The sequence below is a fragment of the Rhinolophus sinicus genome, linkage group LG11 (genome assembly GCF_036562045.2).
Source record: "Rhinolophus sinicus isolate RSC01 linkage group LG11, ASM3656204v1, whole genome shotgun sequence".
Lineage (NCBI taxonomy): Eukaryota > Metazoa > Chordata > Mammalia > Chiroptera > Rhinolophidae > Rhinolophus > Rhinolophus sinicus.
The window spans coordinates 8052777-8069664 of NC_133760.1; the positions used below are offsets into that span (position 1 = coordinate 8052777).

Sequence of the window (16888 nt, forward strand, 5' to 3'; positions counted from 1 at the left end):
ATACAGATGGCATACAGACATGAAAAAATGTTCAACCTCACTAATCATTAGAAAAATGCAAATGAAAACCACAATGAGATACCACCTCACTCTGGTCAGAATGGCTATCATCAATAAATCAACAAGTGCTGGCGAGGATGTGGGGAAAAAAGGGAACCTTTGTGCACTGTTGGTGGGATTGCAGATTCGTGCAGTCACTGTGGAAATCAGTATGGAGGTATCTCAAGAAATTGAAAACGGTTCGTGTCTCTTTATTTTAGCAGCTCTTCGTGGCCACATACCAATTTTGGTTATAGTGATATGTAGCTTCATGAGAAAGCACCACAAATGTAGTGGCAAAACAACCTTTTTATTATTTTCATGGATTCTGTAGGTCAGGAGTTTGGACAGGGCACAGTGGAAATGGTCTGTCTCTGCACCATTAACTCTGGGCCTCAGCTGGGAAGACGTGAAGCCTGGGTGACTCCATGGCTGAGGCTAGAATCATCTGGAGGCTCACTGTGCAGACGTCTGGCACCTGGGATAAGACGACTCAACTGTTCGGTCCAGCTGGGCCTTAGACATGGCCGCTCCCTGTGCCTTGGCTGCTTAACAACTGGTGGGGGTCTGAGTGGGAGCATCTCAAGCGGCAGTACCCAGAGGGCATGTTCCACGGGAGAAAGATGGATAGGATGTGACCTTCTTTGACCTAACCTGGGAAGTCACACAGCACCACTTCTGCCACATTTTGGGGGAGAGTGAATCATTAAGGCTGATGCAGAACCAAAGGGAAGAGAATTAGACCCCCTCTGTTGATGGGGGAGTGGCAAGGTGACACTGCAGATGAGAACGTGAGATTGTAAATATGTTGTGTTCACCTTTGGAAACCGCAATCTGATAAACAAGTAAGAAGGCACTTCTCCCCTTGCCCGGCCCTACCTGGGAGCTCCCATGATGTGTCCACCATCTGCATCTTCACTCAGATTTGCCTCTGTGTGTTTCACAGACATTATTGAGCACCAAAGATTCCCATAGGCTTTGATGACCAATATTGCAGGTAGAATTTCCTTAATGGAGGGTGGAACCCTGCTTCTCATATATTTATTATTTATCATTCTCCCTGGAACTAGCAGTGGTTATCCTCTGAGGTAAGTGGGAAATTACAGATCACTCGGAGGGCCCTTGAGCAGTAGGTAGTGGCTCTATGCTCATCAGAGTAAATTGGCTGAACACCACTGTGCTTTCCAAGTTGTGTGAAGTATTCATATCTCACCACCATCTCCATGGTGCACAATTTACATTCAGGAAAAACACCGTCCCAGGCACTAATTGACAGAAGACTTGCTTCAATTTGCCCAAGGCTTGGTCCAGTAGGCAGGGCTCCTAACTGATTCTAAAACTACTTCCCAGACTATTAATCAGGTCTAAACATGGCACACGGAATGGTCACCAGTAAGAAGCACAGTCACTGCATATTCTACAGGTGAGGAGATCGAGGCTCATTGCCGCATTGCAATATGGTTTACTTCACAGAGCCCAGAAGTGTTTGCCTCTTTTCTGTCTTCTAAGGAAGCTGCATATTGAAAAATAAAGCAAGGCAAAAAGAGTGATCAAATCATGCTTTATTTTAAATATCCATATTTAAAAAAATGACTAGCACAAAAATCCCCTGCACTATTGGGGGCTATTTAAAGGCTTTACAATAGTATGACAATCATGCACTGCAGGGGAGTTGGATGTAATGGGGCAAGTTACAGCTGTAGGATGGACTCGCCCCATCTGTCGGGTCTGTGATGGTCGTAGTCACCCCTGAGGAGAAGGAACCTAGTGAGGCCTTTGGGGTCGTGAGGTCTGATCCAGGGGCACCTCACTGCTTGGATCACCTGGGACAGGTTCAGCTGAAGTTCAGAAAAAATACACCTTGGAAGAGCCCGAGAGATTGGAACCAAATGAGTCCCTGGAACCCAGAGCTCTCCCAGGACCTGCCGACTTCAGCCATAGCTCAGCTGTGGCTAGTTGGCCGTCAGCTGTAACCAGTGAGCCATTGGCCACTAATATAACTGCCGTGGTAGTTAGCACGGCAGATTGAAGCCCAGGAAGTCTGGCTGTGCCCAGAAGGACTGGTGGTGCCCTGAGAAACCCTGGCTGTGCCCAGAGAGCCTGGCTGTGTCCAGGATATTCGGATTGCAGTTAGCAAGGGGTTAGTTGGTTGGCAGAGAAGAGGACGGTGGATTGCGCATCGTGTGGCTCCTGCTTCCTGTGTCTCCAACCCAGTTGCCAGCGACTCTGTAGTGGTATGACTCCCCATCTTTGGCTCCGTGGGTGTTCCTTTCTGGCCTCACCATATCCTGCGTTCTTAAGTGGGGAGCGGGACCAGAGACCTTGCATGACACCCTGCTTACCAGCTCGACTACCACTGCAGAAAGTTCTAGAGGACAGTGCTAGTCTAGATGCCTTCAAATGAAAATGCAAAGAGTCTCTCAGTGACTGAGTCATTAAAATTAACGCAATAAAGATTCGGGTTTCCCAACTTTGTGTTTCTTCTCCTATAATGCAACCCACTGTGTATAGAAACATCACCTGGACCTTTTCTCGTCAACATGTGGGAATTGTCAACACCCAGAACAAGTTCCTGGGAAATCTCTGATTATGCCCTTTTGAAACAAAATGGAAAATCTTAAAACATAGTCAGCAAAATAAATAAATAAATAATAAAATAAAAAATAACTGAATCATACACTTTCTTTTCAACTTCCAGTATCATTTTTCCTAGATTCTAGATACAATTAACCTTAGCAAGACAGTGTTCAATATTCCTTAAGCCTCATTTTAGGTTCTTTGAACTACCTGAGTGTTTGTAAATGTGAGAATTCACTTTCCAGTAATTGGAAAACTAAAATTTGACATACCAACAAATTTACTCAATATTGATGTAACTATACAAACTTTTATATGCAATATGTGGACTCTAATACTACAGAATTTGGCCTTTGTAAACTATCTTACATATCAACAAAGTTACTCTTTGCTTATCTATCCTAACTTATGAAGCGCTGCACCAACAGACCCCCTCCCATAGCTTTTTACTATGTAACAGATGATTCCTACCCTTAAATGACAAGGTGAAAAAACCCAAAGTTCCCACCCAGGAAAAAACTTTAACCTCAAATTATCATATTCTAAAGTTTCAGCAGATGTAACACCAGAAATAGTTATGGGCAACTCTAAGTCTCTTACCTAAGTAGTACTATAGGAAGTTACAGTGTTGACCAAAAAAACACACAGGTTTCTCATTAAACTTTGTTTTAATGGGTCCCAAAATTCTGTGACAGATTTTTGGTCAAGTTGTTTCCATTAAAAGTACTGATTTTAAAAACTAATAACTTAAAAACTGCCACACACACATAAAATGATCCAGAAAACATTCTCCTTTCCTTCTGAAGGTTTTATGATGCATTGTAATCATTAACCAGTCTTTTACTATTAAATTTAAATGGCCAATTGAGACAAACAGTTCTGAGACCGTTCTTCCACCACTGATCAAGACAGGGGTGGCAGGTATTGGGGATAATATTCATTTAGCCTTCTGAGCTTTCTGGGCAGACACGGTGACCTTGCCATCTCCTGCTGCCTTCTTTTTTTTTATATTGGGGGAATATTGGGGATCGGTGTCTTTCCAGGAACCATCAGCTCCATGTCAAGTCGTTGTTTTCAATCTAGTTGTGGGGTGCAGCTCAGCTCCAAGTCAAGTCATTGTTTTTCAATCCAGTTGTGGAAGGTGCAGCTCAGCTCACTGGCCCATGTGGGAATGGAACTGGTGACCCTGGTGTTATGAACACTGTGCTCTAACCACTGAGCTGGTCGGCCGCCCACCAATGGCTCAGCTCCAAACTCAACCCATTGTTTCTCATTGGTCCATGTGGAAATTGAACCAGCGACCCTGGTGTTATAAGTACTGCACTCTAACCACTGAGCAACCGGCTGCCCCTCCAGCTGCCTTCTTGTCCACTGCTTTGATGACACTCACAGCAACTGTCTGTGTCATGTCACGAACAGCAAAACGGCCCAGAGGAGGGTAGTCAGAGAAGCTCTCAGTCCGCATGGGCTTGCCAGGAACCGTTCAATGATGGCAGCATCACCAACTTTCAAAAACTTGGGGCCATCTTCTAGCTTTTTCCCTGAATGACCTTCATTCTTCTCCTTCAGCTCGGCAAATTTGCAAGCAACGTGAGCTGTGTGACATCCAAGCACAGATGCGTATTCAGCACTGATTTGGCCTGGATGGTTCAGGATAACCACCTGAGCCGTGAAGCCAGCTGCTTCCATTGGTGGGTCATTTTTGCTGTCACCAGCCACACTGCCACGACGAACATCTTGGACAGACACATTCTTCTTTTTTTTTTTTTTTATTAGTTTCAGGTGTACAAAACAATGTAATGGACATTTATCATTTATATCCCTCACACAGTGATAACCCCCGCCCCTCATCTACTACCCCTCTGACATCGCATACAGTCATTACATTTCCACTGTCTCTATTCCTAATGCTGTACTCCACTTCTATGTATATATAAAATTGTAGTTGACATTCATTATTGTCCAGTTTCAGCTTCAGGTGTACAGCGCAGTGATCAGGCATCTACATCATTCCTGAGGTGGTCTCCCTAATGGGACAAGTGTCCATCGGATACCCTACAAAATCTTTACAACATTATTGATTACATTCCCCAAACTGACTTTCGTATCCCTGTGGCAATCTTGTAGTTATCCATTGTGGTTTCTAATCCCCTTACCTCCCACCTTATTCCCACCCACCCCCTCCCATCTAGCAACCCTCAGTTTTTCCTCTATGTCTCTGAGACTATTTCTGATTAGTTCATTCATTTATTCTTTTCTTTAGATTCCACATATAAGTGAGATCATATGGTATTTGTCTTTCTCTGACTTATTTCACTTAACATAATGTTCTCTATGTCCATCCATACTGTTGCAAATCGTAAGATTTCTTTCTTCTTTGTGGCTGCGTAATACTCCATTGTATAAATGTACCACAGTTTCTTAATCCAGTCATCTACTGATGGGCATTTTGGTTGTTTCCATGTCTTGGCTATTCTGTATAATGCTGCAATAAATATCGGGATGCATAAACATTTTGAATTAGAGTTTTGGATATCTCTGGATAGATACCTAGGAGTGGGATTGCTGGGTCATAAGGTAGTTCCATTTTCAGTTTTTTGAGATACCTCCCTACTGTTTTCCATAGTGGCTGCACCAATCTGCAATCCCACCAACAGTGCACAAGGGTTCCCTTTTCTCTACATCCTTGCCAGCACTTGTTGTTTGTTGATTTATTGATGACAGCCATTTTGACTGGTGGGAGGTGGTATTTCATTGTGGTTTTTATTTGCATTGCTCTAATGATTAGTGAAGTTGAGCATATTTACATATGTCTGTTTGCCATCTGTATGTCCTCTTTAGAAAAATGTCTCTGCATGTCCTCTGTCCAATTTTTAATAGGGTTGTTTGTTTTTTTTGGAGTTGAGTTGAGTGAGTTTTTTATAAATGTTGGCTATTAAGCCTTTATCAGATATATCACTGGCAAATATGTTCTCCCATTCAGTAGGATCCCTTTTTGTTTTATTGATGGTTTCCTTTGCTGTGAAAAAACTGTTTAGTTTCATGTAATCACACATGTTTATTTTTTTTCTTACTTCCCTTGCCCGAATGGATATATCAGTAAAAATCTTACTCTGGGTAATGTCTGTAAAGTTTCTTCCTGTATTTTCTTCTAGGAGTTTTATGGTTTCAGATCTTACATTTAAGTCCTTAATTCATTTTGAATTTATTCTTCTATATGCTATAAGGAGGTGGTCCAGCTTCTTTTTTTGCATGTGTCTGTCCAGGTTTCCCAGCACAATTTATTGAGTAGACTGTCTTTACCCCACCATAAATTCTTGCTTCCATTGTTGTAGATTAAATGACCATATAGGCATGGATTTATTTCTGGACTCTCTCTATTCTGTTCCATTGATGTATGTGTCTGTTTTTATGCCAGTACCATGCTGTTTTGATCACTGTAGCCTTGTAGTAGATTTGATGTCATATATCATTATACCTCCCACTTTGTTCTTATTTCTCAAGATTGCCGAGCTACCCAGGGTCTTTTATGGATCCATAAAAATTTTAGGATTATATGTTCTATTTCTGTGAAAAATGTCCTTGGTAGTTTCATAGGAATTGCATTGAATCTGTATATTGCCTTAGGCAGTATTGACATTTTAATTATATTAATTCTTCCTATCCATGAGCATGGTATGTGTTTCCATCTATTTGTATCTCCATTAATTTCTCTCTTCAGTGTCTTATAATTTTCTGAGTACAGATCTTTTCTTTCTTTGGTTAAATTTATTCCTAGGTGTTTCATAGTCTTTGAAACAATTATAAGTGGGATTGTGTTCTTAATTTCTCCTTCTGATATTTTATTATTGGTATATACAAATGCAACTTATTTCTAAATATTAATTTTGTATCCTGCTACTTTACTAAATTCATTTATCAGTTCTAATAGTTTTGGTGGAGTCTTTAGGGTACTCTATATATAGTATTATGTCATCTGCATATAATGACAATTTTACTTCCTCCTTACTAATTTGGATGCCTTTTATTTCTTGTCTGATTACTGTGGCTAGAACTTCCAGAACTAAGTTGAATAGAAGCGGAAAAAGTGGGCAACCTTGCCTTGTTCCTGATCTTAAGGGGAATGGTTTTAGCTTCTTTCCATTGAGTATGATGTTAGCTGTAGGTTTATCATATATGGACTTTATTATGTTGAGGTGTGGTCCCTCTAGTTCCACTTTCTTAGGAGTTTTTATCATAAATGGCTGCTGGATTTTGTCAAATGCTTTTTCTGCGTCTGTTGATATGATCATATGATTTTTATTTTTCATTTTGTTAATATGGTGTATCACATTAATTGACTTGCAGAGGTTGAACAACTTTTGCATACCAGGAATGAATCCCACTTGATCATGGTGTATGATCTTTTTAATGTATTGCTGAATTCTGTTCACTAATATTTTGTTGAGGATTTTTGCATCTATGTTCATTAGGGATATCGGCCTGTAGTTTTCTTTTTTTGTAGTGTCTTTGTCTGATTTGGGGATCAGGGTGATAGTGGATACATAAAAAGTGCTTGGGAGCCTTCTCTCCTTCTGGATTTTTTGGAATAGCTTGAGGAGAATAGGTGATCATTCTTTTTTGAATGTTTTGTAAAATTCACATGTAAAGCCATCTGGTCCAGGGCTTTTGTTTGTTGGGAGCTTGTGGATTACTGATTCAATTTCCCTGGTGGTAATCAGTCTATTCAGGTTTTCTGTTTCTTCTTGAGTTAGTCTTGAAAGGTTGCATGTTCCTAGAAAATTGTCCATTTCTTCCAGATTGTCTAATTTGTTGGCATATAGTTGCTCATAGTAATTTCTTAATTTGTTTTGTATTTCTGTGATGTTTGTTGTAATTTCTCCTCTTTCATTTCTGATTTTATAAATGTGGGTCCTCCCTCTCTTTTTCTTTTTTTTATGAGTCTGGAAAAAGGTTTGTCGGTTTTGTTTATCTTCTCCAAAAACCAACTCTTGGATTCATTGATCTTTTGTATTGTTTTTCTGGTCTTTATTTCATTTATTTCCACTCTGATCTTTATTATCTCCTTCCTTGTACTCCCTTTGGGCTTATTTTGCTGTTCTTTTTCCAGATCCCATAAGTGTGAAGAAAAACTGTTGATTAGTGATTTTTCTTGTTTCTTTAGGTAGGCCTTCATTGCTATTAATTTCCCTCTTAGAACTGCTTTCGCTGCATCCCTTAGATTTTGGGTCATCGTGTTTTCATTTTCATTTGTCTTGAGATAGCCTTTGATTTCCTCCTTGATCTCATGGTTGACCCATTCATTATTTAGTAACATGTTATTCAGCCTCCATGAATTGGTGTGTCTTCCAGTTTTTTTCCTGTAGTTAATTTCTAATTTCATAGCACTGTGGTCAGAGAAGACAATTGGAATGATTTCAATTTTCTTATTTATCAAGACTTGTTTTGAGGCCTAACATGAGGTCTATTGGAAAATGTTCCATGTGTGCTTGAGAAGAACGTGTATTCTGCAGCTTTGGAGTGAAATGCTCTGAAAATATCGATTAAATCCAACTGGTCCAATGTGTCATTTAAAGCCGTTGTTTCCACATTGATTTTCTGTCTGGAAGACCTGTCCCTTGTTGTCAGAGGTGTGTTGAAATCCCCTACTATGATAGTGTTACTGTTGATCTCTGTCTTTATGTCATTCAATATCTGTTTTATGTATTTAGATGCTCTTATGTTGGGTGCATAGATGTTTCCTAGGATTATGTCCTCTTGTCGGATCGATCCCTTTATTATTATATAGTGCCCTTCTTTGTCTTTTAATATATTCTTCATTTTAAAGTCCAGTTTGTCAGATATAAGTATTGCAACTCCAATTTTTTTCTCATTTCCATTTGCATGAAATATCTTACTCCAACCCTTCACTTTCAGCCTGTGTGTGTTTTTTGATCTGGTGTGAGTCTCTTGTATACAGCATATACAAGGGTCTTGCTTTCTTATCCACTCAGCCACCCTATGTCTTTTGATTGGAGCATTTAATCCATTTACATTTAAAGTGATTATTGATAGGTACATAGTTATTGCCATTTTTTTATTTGTAGTTAGTTGTTTTCATCTTTCTTCTGTTTACAGAAGCCCTTTTAATATTTCCTGCAATGCTGGCTTGGTGGTAATAAATTCCTTTAGCTTATTCTTTTCTGGGAAGCTCTTTATCTCTCCTTCAATTTTAAATGATAGCCTTGCTGGATAAAGCAATCTAGGTTGTAGGGCTTTGTTTTTCATCACTTTGAGTACCTCCTGCCACTCCCTCCTGGCCTGTAATGTTTCTGTAGAAAAGTCATTTGATAGTCTGATAGGAGTTCCCTTGTATGCAACCCGCTGTCTTTCTCTTCCTGCTTTTAGGATTCTCTCTTTGTCTTTAACCTTTGCCATTTTAACTATAATGTGTCTTGGTGTGGACCTGTTTGGGTTTATCCTGGTTGGAACTCTCTACACTTCCTGGGCTTATATGTCAGTTTCCTTTACCAGGTTAGGGAAGTTTTCGGACATTATTACTTCAAATATGTTCTCGATCCCATGCTCCCTCTCTTCACCATCTGGTATTCCTGTGATGTGCATGTTGTTGTACTTGATGTTATCCCAGATGTCTCTTAAACCATTTTCATTGTTTTTTATTCTTTTTTCTTTCTGTTGTTCTGTTTGGATGATCTCTGCTAACTTGTCTTCTAAGTCACTGATTCGATCCTCTGCTTCATCTAACCTGCTGGTAATTCCTTCAAGTGTGTTCTTTATTTCAGTTATTGTATTTTTTATTTCTAACTGGTTGTTCATTATGATTTCTCTATCCTTCTTTACAACGTCACTGAGCTCCTTAAACATTCTATCATCAGTGTTCTGAACTCTGTCTCTGGTAGGTTGGTTACCTCTTTTCATTTGGTTCCAATTCTGTAGGTTTCTTTTGTTCTTTTATTTGGGACATGTTTCCCTGTTTGCCCATTCTGGCTGACTCTCTGTGTTTGCTTCAATGTATTAGGTAGTTCCCCTAGGGTTCTTCGTTTTTGCTGGGTGATCTTATGTAATATGTGTCCTTTATATTTGACTTGCACCACTTCCCTATTCTCCTGTGCGTGTGCTCCAAAGGTGACTCTTGTGTTTTGTATATTGTCCTGTTAAAGTTGATCTTTAATTGCTTTTAGCTTGTCAGTAGGTGGGATTGACTCCTAGGCTGACTAGTTGTGAGACTTAGCTCTGCCCACAGTGGATGATCTGCTGTATGAGGGTTGACTGCTCAAATGAGTCTTGGACCCTATGGGCTCTTGTGCCCGTAGAGAATTCCCTCTGGGTGTGTCACTTGTAGGTCGAACCCACTAATACTCTGGTTTGGTCTGGAGTTGGACTCTGATTGTGTTCAATCTTGTGCCTCTTGAGCTGGGCCCCGGTGTAGGGCAATTTCAGAACAACGCAAATCACCAAGCACAACAAGAACAACAAAGAAAAAACCAAATACACTCACATTTAAAAACAACTGATAACCCACACTCAACTCAGGCAAAAATATCAAAAATAGAAAAACAAAACAAAACAAAAAAAGCAGTGCCGGGGCCGGCCTGGTGGTTCAGGCGGTTAGAGCTCCATGCTCCTAACTCCGAAGGCTGCTGGTTCGATTCCCACATGGGCCAGTGGGTTCTCAACCACAAGGTTGCCAGTTCAATTCCTCGAGTCCCACAAAGGATGGTGGGCAGTGCCCCCTGCAACTAAGATTGAACACGGCACCTTGAGCTGAGCTGCTGCTAAGCTCCCTGATGGCTCAGTTGGTTGGAGCACGGGCTCTCAACCACAAGGTTGCGGGTTTGACTCCCGCAAGAGATGGTGGGCTGTGCCCCCTGTAACTAGCAACGGCAACTGGACCTGGAGCTGAGCTGCACCCTCCACAACTAAGACTGAAAGGACAAGAACTTGAAGCTGAACGGCACCCTCCACAACTAAGATTGAAAGGACAACAACATCCTGGAAGTACACACTGTTCCCCAATAAAGTCCTGTTCCCCTTCCCCCTCCCCCCCCCCAAAAAAAAAAAAAGCAGCGCCAGTCTTGGCTTAAGCCCATCAAGTACTCTCTAGGTTGTCCTCTGCTTTACCAAAGAGTCCTCTGCATCTTGTGCAGGCAGACGCCCAGAGTGACCCTGGGTTTACAGTTCTAGATGAGTGGGGCTATGGGGCTGGATGGTAGTTTTTACAAAGTCAGTGCAGTTTATGCTCTTGCCTCCACATATGCGCACTGAGAGTAGCACAGCCAGCCCTGTGCCCAGGTCGCCTGACTCTTAGGGCACTTCTTCCGTGTGTATGTATGTATGCGTGTGTGTGTGTGTGTGTGTGTGTGTGTGTGTGTGTGTGTGGAGGGCGGGAGATTTCTGAGCTGCTGAAAGCCCAGAGCTGAGTCTGCTGCCTACTGCTGATCCCTGGGAGTGTCTCAGCAGTTTTAATTGCCCCGCCCTAGGCCCAGAAAAGGTGGGGACTGGGAATAGAGGAGTCTTCTCTCTCCCAGCCCAGCAGTGCCACACTCTTCCCAGTCTTTTCCCTGGTCAGAGCTGCAAGCTGGGTCTTCCCAGATCCTGAGTGCTAGTTCTCCTCTGTAATCTGACACTACTCCTCAGTTCAGGGGTCAGCTTGAGTCTCTGGAAGGGTGGGGATAGGATTGGGAGAGTGGGGGGAGGGGCCCAGGTATGGTGTTTACCTCCTTTGTCCACCTAGAGCCCAGCTGGAGGTCTCAGCTGAGGTTACTGTCTCAAGTGCTGGATATGCTGCTCTCTCGGCAGGAGCGGTCAGCTGTGGGATGCAGGGAAAGAGCCCACCTCCTGGCTCTTGTAGTCTCTGTTCTGTCCTGGGACCCCCTGCGTCTCTGCAGCCACGGATGCAGGCCGCATCTCCACTCCACTCCCTTCCGTCTTCCCCTGCTTACTCAGTTTTCCCACCTTCAAGTAATCCTCGTAGGAGTCTCTTAGGTGTTCTGTGTGATGAGCAGAGAGTCCTCTGATGAGTTATAGAAGTTCAATTTGTGGTAAGTTCCAGAGGAAAACTCAAGAAGACCACCTCACTGCCTCCATTCCTTTGATGTCACTTAACAGACACATTTTTGACACTGAAGCCCACATTGTCCCCAGGAAGAGCTTCACTCAAAGCTTCATGGCCAATTTCAATAGACTTTATTTCAGTTGTAAGGTTGACTGGAGAAAAGGTGGCCACCATACCGGGCTGGAGAACACCAGTCTCCACTCGGCCCACAGGGACAGTACCAATTCCACCAATTTTGTTGTCATCCTGGGGGGGCAGACACAAAGGCTTGACAGTTGGACAAGTTAGTTACAGGATGTAGTCCAGAGCTTCAAGCAGCACCGTTCCACTGGCACTGCCACTGACCTTCAAACCTTGAACCAAGGTGTGTTAGCACTTGGCTCCAGGATGTTGTCACCATTCCAACCAGAAATTGACACAAATATTACTGTGTCAGGGGTGTAGCCAATTTTCTTAATGTAAGTGCCGACTTCCTTAACGATTTCTCGTATCTCTTCTGACTGTAAAGTGGCACAGTGGAATCCATTTTGTTAACACCAACAATTAATTGTTTCACACCCAGTGTGTAAGTCAGAAGGGCAGGCTCACGGGTCTGCCTGTTCTTGGGCAGATCTGCTTCCCACTCACCAGCACCAGCAGCAACAATCAGTACAGCATGGTCATGATTTTGATAAAGTCTCTGTGTCCTGGGTCATCAGTGATGGTCACATGATACTGCTGGTCTCAAATTTCCACAGGGAGATATCAGTGGTGATCCCACGCTCACATTCAGCTTTCAGTTTATCCAAGACCCAGGCATACTCCAATGTTGCGTCCAGCACAACACAGTCAGTGAGGGTGCAAGAAGGGGCGGTGTGGGGACAGAGCCCCAGAAAGCAGTTTCCAGGCTCTCGGCCTCACATAGAAAGGTGCTGGCTCGGGTGGTAGATGGCCATCAGCTGTGGCTGGTTGGCTGTCAGCTGTAACCATTGAGCCATTGGTCACTAATATAACTGCTGCGGCTACGGAGGAGAGTAGAGGAGCAGAGTTGAGGAGAGTGGAGGAGAGTCGTCGGTTGGTTGGCAGCAAAGCGGACAGCAGGTCGCATGTCCAGTGAACCCAGCCTCCAGTGAGACCATAGTGGTATGACTTCCCTACCTATGGCTCCATGGGTGTTCCTTTTGGGCCTGGCCACATCCTGCGTTCTTATGAGGGGAGCGGGACCAGAGACCCCGCAGGCCACCCCGCATGACACCTGTGGTCTTGTGCAGGGAGCGGGGGCAGAGACCCCGCCTGATGCCCCGCACGACAGGCGGCTTTGGATTAAGTTTCTAAGAAAGAAACATACAGAGACTTAGTGCAGTTAAATCTCAGAAGGCTAGGGGTCTCACAGTTCTGAAAGACTGGAGCCCAGAATAAAGCCGACTGGAGGTTTTTATTGATAAGTATACAAGGGAGTAGCAGTGTTTTTGGCACAGTCTGTGAGACTCACTTATCACGTTATAGAAACAACCCAAACCAATTATGTTGATCTTCAAACAGCCGAAGCAGAAAGTCCTTGAGGTGAGGTGTGCAACTCTTTTAAGGGACATATATCACATGTTGAAATTGTTTCACAGAGCTGAGCAGAGAGCTTAATCTTATCACTCTCAAGACCTTTCTCACAATTAGGTGAGAGGGAAAAGTCAGAACCAGCAGCCGCTTTTCCCAGGCAGGGGGAAGGGGAGACAAGGCCCCTTCCCAAATCTTTCTAAGGCAGCTCATTAGGGGTCTCCATGGGGTTCCCCCTGGCTTAAGTTGCCCCCCCACCCGTGGGGGATCTTACTCGTCTTTGGCCACAAACCCTCTTTTGGAGACTAAATAGAGAGAAATATACAGTCCCAGAGATGCACAGTCTCACAGACTCTTCTTTCCTTAAGGAAAGACATGGGGAGACAGTCTGCTAGGCTGCTGTGTAACAAACACTCGAAGGAGGCCTTTCCCATCTCAGTAGCCTCCTTCTCAAATGTTTCGATGGTTCTTTTGTCGATCCCACCACATTTGTAGATCAGATGCCCAGTAGTGGTAGACTCGCCGGAATCCACGTGTCCAATGACAGCGATGTTAATGTATGTTTTTTCCTTTCCCATTTTGGGTTAGATTTAGAGGTGGTTTTCACTACAACTCTGTTCTGGTGGCAAACCCATTGCAAAAAAGTGAATCACGCACTTTAAACCAGTAAAACTTATGGCGTATACATACATTAATTATATCTCAATAAAGTTGTTGAATGGTAGTCAGTATAAAACTTATTAATAAGGCAAAATCGCTTTTATATAAGTTTGTCTTTCTTTACCTGTGGCAGCAAATAGCAGTACAGTGCATGCAGGAGTACTTTTGGAAACATCACAAGGCATAAATAAAAATATACATAAGTAAACTGTCAAGAACTGGGAAGAAACTGGATCCTACCAGTTTCATGGTTTCTCTCAGAAGACACAAGTCTTCTGGGTCAGAGACAAAGGGCAGTTTCCTCCTCACAGCAATAGAGAGTAACCAGAGTATCAGCATTTGCACCTGTCCCCTGAGCCCCAATTCCCACAGGGCGAGGGAAAGGATCAGGTGAGGCCTGCAAACAGTGGGTTGCATTACAGGAGACAAACCCCAAAGTTAGGAAATCTGAATTTTTCATAATGGGCCATAAGCCTGCCTGGCCTTTGTCCTGAAGGAAGATCTTGTCACTATTACACAGGACGCTAAACAAATCTATCCTGTGCTCCTGAGAGAGACACTCCCTCCATCTTCCAAGGCCGTTGGCTGCACTAACATCCTTGAAAAGAACCTGGAAGGAAAAACACTCACTGCCTAACTGCAAGACATGCAAAAATGCAAGAGACCCGTGGAAACTGTCACCAACACCAACAAACCATGTTATAATAAAGAAACAATAACCAAGATAATGCTAGGGAGCGGCTATGTGATCCAGGGACATTACTTCCTGGCTGCAGTGATGACTGTGACAGTCTTGAGTGTGAGGGTGACACCTCAGTGTCACAGGAATGTGGATTTTCACAGCTTAAAATCATTGGGTGACACTCCACCACTGCCTCCATGATGAAACCCAAACTCCCTGGCATGTCCAGCAAGGTCCGTCATGATCTGCCCTGCTTCCCCGCCCCACCTCCTCCTACAGCACCACTGACCTCCATCATCCACCCCAACAGAGTCCCCCCCGCCATTCCCCAAACAGGCTTCCAAGCTGTGACTCCTGCAGGCCTCTGCTTCCAGGCCTCCTCCGGCCCTTCATCTGAAAAACTCTCACTTCTTCAGGGCTCAGCTCAGGCAGCTCCTCCTCCCACCTTCCCATCCTGGGTCCTGTTTCACCCAGTGATAAAGAGTAAGGACCCACGGGATGTAGAGCACAGCAGAGGGAATATAGTCAATGGTATTGTAACAGCTACGTGCGGTGTCAGGTGGGTAGTAGACGTGTTGGGGTTCTCACTTTGTGAGGGGTGTAAACGTCTAATCATTACATTGCACACCTGAAACTAAAAAAGTAAAATAAAGAATAAGGGCCCATTCTCTGTGTCCCCTTAGCCCTCCTGCTTACCTCTGTCACTGTGCTTATTATGTAGGATGCTTTTTATCCTGGTTATTGGCCCAACCTGGATTCTTTCTACATTTTCAAAAGAACGCATATATAGGGTAAAACTTACAGCACACTTTTTTTTTTAATTAAAAATAAAAATCGCTGTCCCTTTCTTTGAGCTTCATCTCCTTTTACAGCCCTCAGAGTCCAATGCTGTTACCAGTTTCTGGCTCTAGCACCTTCATAGTTGTTAAATAGTACGTATGCTCAGAATTCTCTTCCATTATTTTAGAGTCTGACTCCACCACTTACAAGCTGTGGGATTTTGTCAAATGACTTCACCTCTCAGATCTTCTGTGTCCTCTTCAAATACAGTGAAATAACATTTCCCCATGTTGGGATTATAAGTATCCAATAAAGCAAAACATTTGTGTAGATACCGTGGACACAGGGGACTCCACGCAGATTCCTTATGATCCAATTGAGTCCATTTCTGGAAACATGTTGGATTGAAATGTTTCAGAACATAGGAATTTGGATTTTACTGTTGTAATTGACAAAAATAATGGTTCATTTTTATTAAGTCAATTCATTTCTATTAGCTTAATTAACAACCCCAAGTAATCACCCCAAATATCCCCAAAATTACTCTTTAAAAGTCTAACAGGCCATCAAGAGTTGCCACATGATATGAAGGATTGAAAACAACTACTGTACTTAGAAGTTAACATTTAGCTCTATACGGACCATGGGCTCCTAAAGTAAGACAACAGTGTGTGATAGTGGGAACACATTGCTTTTTCCTTTCACAAAGAAACAAATGTATATTATAATGTAAAATATATACAATTAAATGCATTAAAGTTACTACAGATATTTTCTAAATTGGATCTAAATTGGATCCGAGTGTGCAGTGGTGCTACCAGATACGAACAGATGCACCCCTGGGATCCTTGCAGGTTAACCACTCAGGGAAGCGCAGGGAAGGTGGGACAGAATGCACCACACGTATAGACAAGCCCAAGTCTCAGCACAGTCAGAGGAACAGCTGACACAGGACCCATCACCCTCCTACCAGGACTCCTGCCCAACTCAAAACTCTCACACGCTTGTACATGACAACAGTGATTCACGTTATCTCTTTTGGCTCAACAATGTCAAGTGTGTCTATCAAATCTATTCATAGCATAAATTTACATAATGAGGAAAACCAGTACCCTGCAAAATCAGAGAGAAATTCATTTAACTTCATAAATGGACTGGTTATTTGAGGTTTCTAGATGGAAGGTAAAAGTGACGACTACAGGCAATAACAATAGTCCATGTGTACAAAGCCCTTCCGATTGTCAGACTCTATAGACATCGTTTCTCCTCAGAACAGTTCCTTCACCCCCAAAAAACAAACAAACAAACACCCTGATGAAGTCCTTTTGTGGTCACACCTCCCCCTGCATCCCCACTTAAGCCCTGGCAATCACTGTCTATTCTCCATCTTTATAGTTTCTCTTTTCCCAGAATGTTACATAAATGGAATTACTCCACACATAATCTTTTGAGACTAGTTTCTTTCACCAGGGAAAATGCCTTTGTGATCCAAGCTGTTGGATGTTATCAGTATTTCCTTCCTTGAATTGCTGGGGAGTGTTCCATCGTACGGATATTTCACAACT

General features: G+C 42.9%; 1 pseudogene; it reads right to left on the bottom strand.

The window, feature by feature from the left end:
- Window positions 1–3399: 3399 nt before the first annotated feature.
- LOC109459893 (elongation factor 1-alpha 1) lies at window positions 3400–13779 on the bottom strand (annotated as a pseudogene).
- Between the last annotated feature and the right edge of the window lie 3109 nt (window positions 13780–16888).